The sequence below is a fragment of the Artibeus jamaicensis genome, unplaced genomic scaffold (assembly GCF_021234435.1).
Source record: "Artibeus jamaicensis isolate MK-2021 breed Jamaican fruit bat unplaced genomic scaffold, CSHL_Jam_final contig_781, whole genome shotgun sequence".
In the NCBI taxonomy this organism is placed as follows: Eukaryota; Metazoa; Chordata; class Mammalia; order Chiroptera; family Phyllostomidae; genus Artibeus; species Artibeus jamaicensis.
Window position 1 is genome coordinate 7782540 of NW_026521968.1, and position 9133 is coordinate 7791672.

A 9133-nucleotide genomic window follows, 5' to 3' on the forward strand; every position below is an offset into this window, starting at 1 on the left:
AGTTCCCCCTCACACTACTCCCACCAGGAATCTGGCCCGAAACCCAGACATGTATCCTGACTGCGAATGGAACCAGTGACCTTTTGGTTCACAGGACAGCCCTCACTCCACAGAGCCATACCAGCCAGAGAGGTAGTTCTTTATTAAATATTATCAAAGATCACCATGCCTATGAGGAGAACTAGCAGCATGCAAAGAAAGATAAAAATAAATAAACAAACAAAAATCCTGACACTGGATGTAACAGCGTTAATTCAGAGTACAAAGAGAGCTACCTAATATACTTAAAGAGATTCAGGACAAAACATCCATAAAACAAGAACTACACAAAATATGAAAAAACAATTTAGAGAAAGAAATATTTCTCAAAGTCGAAAAATGCGGTTGCAAAAATAAAATATTCGAAGAATTAATACATAGAGTTGAGGGGGGAAATCTTAAAAGCATAGAGCAAAAATATGAAAAGACAGAGATCGGGGGCAAAGATAACAAACACAGGACCAGTCCCGAAAGACCAAATGGTCATCAGGAATCACAGAACATAAATTTGAATAAAGTGAAGAGGAAAATATCTTAGAAACAGATACACAATTTCCAGAACTGGAAGACATGTCCTCATTCTAAAAGGATTTATTGTGTATTCCAAATAATGAATACAAATATCATCCATGTCTAGATTCTTCCTCATGAAACCTTTATTTTTTAAATTAAATTTTATTTTTTTTATTGATTACGCCATTTCAGTTGTTCTATTCCCCCCTTCATTCCCCTCCACCCTACCCCCCATCCCCACCATTACCCCCCCTTTAATTTATGACCATGTGTCTCAAGTTCTTAAGATTCTATATTTCCCATACTATTCTTGCCCCCCATCTATTTTCTGTCTACCATCTATGCTACTTATTTTCTGTACCTTCTCCCCCCTTCTCCTCTTCCCACTCCCCTGTTGCTAACCCTCCTTGAGATCTTCATTTCTGTGTTTCCACTACTGATCTAGCTGTCCTCTTAGTTTGCTTTTGTTTTAGGTGTGGTTCTTAATAACTGTGAGTTTGCTGTCCTTTCACTGATCATCTTTTTTTAACTTCTTTTTCTTAGATAAGTCTCTTTAACATTTCATATCATAAGGGCTTGGTAATGATGAACTCCTTGAATTTGATCTTATCTGAGAAGCACCTTATCTGTCCTTCCATTCTAAATGAAAGTTTTGCTGGACAGAGTAATCTTGGTTGTAGGTCTTTGGATTTCATGACTTGGAATACCTCTTTCCAGCCCCTTCTTGCCTGGAAGGTCTCTTTTGAGAAATCTGCTGACAGTCTGATGGGAACTCCTTTGCAGGTGACTGTCCCCTTATCTCTTGCTGCTTCTAGGATTCTCTCCTTCATTTTAATCTTGGCTAGTGTAATTATGATGTGCCTTAGTATGTTCCTTCTTAGGTCCAAGTTCTTTGGGACTCTCTGAGCTTCCTGGATTTCCTGGCAGTCTATTTCCTTTGCCAGATTGGGGAAATTCTCCTTTATTATTTGTTCAAATAAGTTTTCCACTGGTGGCTGTTCCTTTCCCCCTTCTGGCACCCCTATAATTCGGATGTTGGAGTGTTTAAAGATGTCCTGGAGGTTCCTAAGCCTCTCCTTATTTTTTTGAATTCTTGCCTCTTCACTCTTTTCTGTTTGGCCATTATTTGCTTTCTTCTGGTCCACTCCATTGATTTGAATCCCAGTTTCCTTCTCATCACTATTGGTTTCCTGTGCAATTCCATTCATTTCAATTAGTTTAACCTTCATATGTTTCTCTAATTTGTGGCTATAATCAACCAGATCTGTGAGCATCCTGATCACCAGTGTTTTAAACTGTGCGTGTGAGAGTTTTGCTATTTCTTTATCTCTTAGATTTATAGGCTCTGGGGCTTTGAGATCTTCTTGAGCCATTTTTGGTCTGTTCGAGCCCGTTAAGTATGAGGAGCGGAGCCTTGTACTCCTAGGTGGCTGGGTTGTGACGCTGGATGTGGGGGCATGGTCAGAGTGGGGAAATGGCGACCCCCTCTGCTGTTTCGCGCCGCTGGGTGAGGAGCAGAGCCTAAGGTAGTTCACCAAGGCAGGTCACTCAGGTCGCTGGGTTATGACGCTGTATGTGGAGGCGGGGTCAGAGTGGGGAAATGGTGGCACCCTCTGCTGCAGCTCGCCGCTGGGGCCTGCTGGGTCCCGTCTAACCGCCCACTCCCTGGCTGGTCTATCTGTGCCCGAATGCATGACCACAGTCAAATCTCGGCCCTGCTCCCTCGCTGGTTCCCCGCAGTCGCTCGCTGGGTCAGTCTACCCGTTGCAACCCTGCGCCTAGGTTCTGCGCACCTGAGTCCGTCTGACCGAGTTTTCCTGTGCTACCCCACTCTGCCAGCTGCTGGTTTGCCCCTCTTAGCGGTCAGGCTGAAGATTTGTTGTTATCAGACTTCCAAAAAGTTCAATTTTTTGTGTTCTGGCTCTGTTTTCTGTTGCTAATATTTAGTTGACTCTAAACTTGGTTGTGTGAGAAAGCAAGGCGACTCCACCTATGCTTCCATCTTGGCGGAAGTGTCATGAAACCTTTAGAACATCAATATAGGATCCTCGCTGGCATAGCTCAGTGGATTGAACACGGGACTGTGAACCAGAGGGTTGCTGGTTCAATTCCCAGTCTAGGGCATATGCCTAGACCTGGTTGCAGGCCACGTCCCCAGTAGGGGGCACATGAGGGGCAACCACACATTCATGTTTCTATCCCTCCCTTTTTCCTTCTCTTCCCCTCTCTCTAAAAATTAATGAATAAAATCTTTTAAAAAAGAATCAAAATGAGTACATACTTTGTTCCCTCAATAACACCGAATCTTAGGTGACAGAATGGGAAAAAATGCCTACATAGTCTTGAGAGAAAAGAATTTTCACCTAGAATTCTATACCTAGTAAAACTACCCCAAAGTGAAAGGGCAGGTTAAAGAAATGTTCTGACATGCAAAGCTGGCCTACACACACCCTTTCTTTCTAGAAAAGTGAGATGCATTCCAGAAAATATGGGAAGAAGCCAGAAAGATGTCAAACTAATATACGGAAAGCAGTTGCTGTAACTCAGACCACTGAATGGGGTGTCAGGATGACAGCAGTGAAGCAAGCTTGAAGTAAAGAGTTCTGATGGGAGGCAGAGGCAAAATGGGGCTTGTAATTCATAAGTGGTATGAATGATGACTTGAAAAAAAATGAAGATATAAGTAAAGAATACAAGAAGAAAGAAAAGCAATTTGAATCTCTAGGAAAATTCCAAAACCGAAGAAGTAACTCTTGATTTGAATGAAAGCGAAGGTATTATACCACATGATTGTATTTAATTGATACAGTATGAGTTAATGACCTCAATGCTTGAAACATTCTCCTGGATGGTAGGATTGAGTACATAGAAAAGAGTACTGGCTCGTGTAGCTCAGTAGACTGAGCGCAGGCTGCAAACCAAATGGTCACTGGTTCGATTCCCAATCAGGGCACATGCCTGGGTTGTGCACCAGGTCCCTAGTGAGGGGTGTTTGAGAGGCAATAACACATTGATGCTTCTCTCTCTCTCTTTCTCCTTCCCTTCCCCTCTCACTAAAAATAAATAAATAAATTCTTTTTAAAAAGAAAAGAAACTGTGACCCTGCCCATTGTTTTGTCTGACCTTGCCCAATACCCAATTTGCCATCATGATGTAAGTACTGTTCACTGGGTTTCAACTTTTAGAATCAATCTGTAGAGAAATCCTGAAGACTTGGTTGTGGTTGCAGAAGAGTTTGTAAATACTCAAAATCTTTGTAAATGTGAGGCTGAGCTGCATGTGGAAATGTGGAGAAAAAGAGGCATTGCAAACTGGCCTCTGTCCAGGAGACACTGACAAAACTATACAGAACAATAGAGGTTTACTTACATGACCCAAATAATGAATATAAAAACAAAAGTTCTTATATAAAGAGTCATCATCAGGAAGAGGAGAGGAAGAGGAAGTGTGCGTTAAATGCTTCATGTTTTATATTGGAAAGCCAATGTTCACAAAAGCTGATATATAAAGGAATAGAAATATGAGCATTTTAGCTAGGATTTTGGAAGTAATTTACAGGAGAACTAAAAACAGAAACAGTTAAATGTGGTTGCTTCTAGGTTGTCAGGGGAGAGTGGGTAGAACAGGATGGGATGGGGTGAAGTACTGTTGTTTTTCATCCTGATCTCCTCTGTTCTATTTGATGTGTTATCAAGTGAATGCAGCATTTTAATTGGGGGGGGCGATCGTTACCCACCTAGGCCTGGCCTGTGACCACACCTGCTAATAGAAAAAACAAGGATTGGACCCTTGGAGACAGCAGAGGATCCTCAGAACCTTAAGTTTGGCTTGAAAATTTAATTCAATACACTTAACCTTTTTTTTTTTTTTGTCCTTGGCTTGCAGCCAAAATTAAAATTAACTTGCATTTTTTGGACGCTGATCGGAAGTGACTTAGGAAATGTGTAGGAAAAATACTGAAAGGAAATCTGCCAGTATGATTTTTTTCTCTGCCTTATTGTGCTTTTCTTCTCAAACTTTCTACCATTACAATGAGGGAAATGAGGTTTTTGATGCTGCATTTAGAGACCCAGCTTTATCAGTATCACTTACATGCAAAGAAGGCATTTCACATGGTCTGCAAGGGCAGGCACGGTGCACGCTTTGCTGGCCATCACATTACCAGTGCCAGCAAAAGTCTGTTGAATGAGTAAATATAATTTAACCTCCTAGCCAACGGTGACCAGTGAACACTTAATGGTTTGCCAGGGACTGAGGAGGTTCCCAGGATGAGAGACTTTGAACACTAAAACCTGGACAGCCCCAGGCAAAGCAGCTGAGTTGGTACCAAGCCATCACCACACACACTTTTGGTCAAAATTCATCAGGTCTATTTAACTTCAATCAATTAATAAACATCTGAATTCCTCAAAGCTTCAGCCCCTTTCTCTCCACCCTTCCCCAGGCTTTCACAACCGTCCATTGACCAGCAAGCGACTCTTCCCTCCTCATCTCCCACTCTCCACCGAACATGGTTGGGCGCTGCTCCCCCAAAGGCCTCGCTTTTCCTCCATCCGGCAGGTAACCCTCAGTCCTCATCTGGCTTCTGTGCAGCATCTCTGCCGTTCCTCGTTCTTATTTTAAAACCTTCTTTTCTTGGCCTCTTACCACTCTGGCTCCTAGTTTCCTTCAGTAGTTATTCTAGAAAGATAATGTACTATCTTTAAGTTGGTTCATTTATGATTTTACCAAATTCATATCACATATAAAGTTTAAATAGAAACTCCATAATTAATTATTGAATTCACTCCAACATTGGGAACGTTTATGGCTTTCATTTTGAACAATTTTAAAACTGCAGAAAAGTTGCTAGTACAGTGAATACTGTAAGACCTTTCCCTTGTACTCACCAATGGTTAAACATTTTCCCATATTTCTTTTATCTTTCTCTTCGCATATACATGTAATACACACACATACACACACATGTTAGGTAGGACAGGTAGCAAAATAAAGGCAGTAAGGAGGAGGGAGACATGTCTCACCAACTAACTCAGCAGCCCTGAGCCTGGTCTGATAATATTGCCAGATGTCCCGACACCACAGGAAGCATCGTGCTAGCACGGGAGGAGGGCAGGCCTGTGTATCGTTCCCACTCTCTGGGAAAGAAGGCCTTCGAAATTATGTTTCATCCCAAGGCCTGGAAGGGTGAAGAAGAGGGGGTCCACAGTGCCCAGAGGAAGAGGCCCGTAAAACAACTTTGGTTAATTGCCTGCCTCTGGTCACTATCTGTTTTTGAAGGGCATCTCTAATGTTTACAGAAAGAGCCCGTAAATAACTTTGGGTAACTACCCAACTTTAATTAACCGCCTCCTGTCATGCATCTGTCTTATAACATGAACAAATGGGGTCTGGGGCAAGATAAGGATTAGGGCTAAGAGACCCCCACACATACCTAGTTTGGGTAGTCACGTCCCCCCAGGAAAGCTGGCACCACCTTTACCTGTCAATCAATATGTAACTTCTTCACCCCCATCCCACCAATGATATAAATCCTTAGAACAAAGGACCCTTGCTCTTGGCTCTCAGGCCACCTGGCCTCTGGCCACCCAGGCGCATGCTTGCCACCCTGGCCTTTGGTCACCCTTACTTTTGCTGCCTTTACCCTGCTTTGCCCTGAACCTATGCCTTTCACACTCCACCTTGACAAGGCCTCTTCTCTTCCATCAGAACGGATCACCAATAAATCCTGCTTGCATGCTAATAAATTCACTGATCTGTATTTTTTGCTGTGTTGGTGAGAAGAACCAAGTTTCTGGGAATTTCTCCCATAACATAAATACACACACACACACACACACACACACACACACACACACAGATATACATATTGTGGATAAAAGGGGCCACATGCTAAACCTGACAAGCTCAGGGAGGTCTGCATGGTGGTGGCCTTACAAACTCAAGAGACCTAAGGTAACCACAGAGGATGGTCTGAAATAAAAACTTAGTAACTAAAAACAGTGTACAGCAGGTAGCCACGTCCTAGGCTAGAATCTTCCTTGACAAGTCAGTCTTTCCCTCAACCGAGTCTGTCTATTATCTTTGTACATCTACGCCAACATACCTTTGAAATGTCCAAGGAACTTTCTCCTTCCAGACCCCTCAAAGCACAGACACTGCATAAGAGCACCAAAGTGAAGACTGCAAAACCCCTCATCGTTATTGAGTTAATTGTTGACTGTTAACTATCCTGTACCCGCTTATATAAAAGAAGTATGTGTCTATCATTTTATTTTTTATCCAATCCCAGAGATTTCCCTGCTTTGTGTCAGGGAACAGGGAGGAGCCAGCTGTGCCGATTTAACAAGAAGATTAGCTCAGTTTCCCTGGACATGGGGGAGCAGAAACCAGACTGCAGTGGTTGAGGTGAAGTTTGACTGTGAGGGATGCGTGAGTGTATGGGGTTAGGCGAAGGGGAACTCCAGGGATGACGGGAAGGCATAGTCTGGTCCCAGGGCAGGCCACCCTAGGATATCTCACACTGGCATAGTGATTATTTCAGATTAAACTCACTTGAGAAGAACACCAGCTCTCTAGCCCTTATTTGTCTCTAAACTCAGGAAATAAATGTTCATGTGACAGCGCCCTCCCTGCTTCTGAGCACTGAGAGAGACAAACAACTTTTTTCACAAGAGTTATAAAATCCGAGTTGAAAAGCCTATATAAACAAACTTCGTACTGTAGGAGACCGTTCTGCGTGGCATGGGTCCTATGCATCTGAGTGGGAGCTGGGCCCAAGCACCTAAAGCGAACCTGTGCATAGTAAATGAGGACCATCGTGTAATGTGCCCAGAAAAGAAAAAAAGGCCTGTCATGGCGAGGACCGTGGCTTTTTCTCCCCTTGAGAGAAAAGCCATGTCGTCCCTTTTCCTCCACAGGACTTGGTAGTCCGTGTGAATTTCTCACATCTCATCCACGATGTGGCGGACCCCACCAGCCGGGGTCTGCATAATCGTACGGCCTTTACTATTTACTACTGAAGCCTAAACTTTGCTCAGATTCCTTTCGAGTGAGCACTAACTTTGTCCCGTCAATTTCTCACAAATGTATTTTCTTTGTCTGAAAAGTATAAAAAGGTGCCTAGTTTCATCGTTTCTTTGTCTCGTTTTGTGACCTGAGCACCTTGTGACTCTCCCGTGTGCATGTATGAAGTTGGTGCTCTCCTCGTAATCTAGCCTTGTGTCAATTTTATTATTTTATTACCAGTCCCACCATAAGAACTAAAGAAGGGCAGAGGGGGGAATTCTCCCCCTTTCTGACAGCATTTAATCTTTTAAAAATATATTTTACTTATTTATTTTTAGAGGAAGGGTAAGGTGGGGAGAAGGACAGGGAGAGAAACATTGATTGGTTGCCTGTTTGCCTCTTGTAAGCACCTCAAATGGAGACCAAACCCACAACCCGGGCATGTGCCCTGAAATGGAATCAAACTGGCAACCTTTTACTTTGTGGGACAAGGCCCAACCAACTGAGCCACAGCAGTTAGGGTGTCACTTTTGTTAAATGTTTTTAATTTTCCCTTTCAGTTTTATTTGAAAAAATGCATGCTCATTATAAGAATTCACACAGCAAGGTGTGGGAACTCTTAGGATTTTTCATAATAAAGGAATTCAATAGTTCAGGTGGTTGGCACTCAGTGGTGACCCCCATCCTGAGTTTTCTGTGTTGAGGGACAGTTTTGTCTATTTGATTTGTTTGTTTTTCACATGGGAGATACCAGAGCACTCCTGAGTGTAGAAGGGAAAGGCCAGAAGCAGGGAATCCTGGGCTCTCGCCATTGGCTTAGCCTGTGCCAGGAAAGGAAGGGTCAAGAGGTGGTGGTATAAAGTGGGAGTCCCATCTGACAACTCCTGCTTTTGCTCCCAAGTCTGATATACAGTCACCAGCTGAGAGTGAAGAAGAACAGGGTCAGAGCTATAAGGGGAGAGGAGAAAGTCTGAACAGGAGGCCAGAACGGCTCCTGGGGTCACTGCATTGGTCTCTTATGGCTCCAGCTTCTACTCTGCCACTCCTGTCCCTCAGCCTGCTGCTCCCAGTGCAGCAGCCCCACAGAGGCTCTCGGACATTCAGTGAGATGACGTCACTCCACCGCTTCAAATGCTGCAGTGGCTCCTCAACTCACATCATTGCAATGAAGCCTAAGTCCTCAGTGCCTCCCCCTCCTACCCTGGCTCCCAGTCCCTCCCTCCAGCCATGTGGCTCCAAGCAGTTCTGTGAGCACCCAGCACACATCTGCTGCAGGTCCTTGCCCTGGCTTTTCCCTCCACTAGACCAAGGTTTCTCAGCCCCAGCCCACTGAAGACTGTCTGGACCTGGTGATTTGTCCTGGGGAGCTGTCCTGTGCATTGTAGGGTGTATACAGTCTTTGCCTACTAGATGCTGGTAGCATGCCCCCCTACCCCCCCCCCGCCACACACACACACAAAACTGTGACAAGTAAAAATTTCTCCAGACATTGGCAGTGTCCCCTGGATAAGAGGGAGGAATCACCAATGACTGAGAAACCCTGGCCTAGAATTAGCTTTCCCTAGGTACCTGT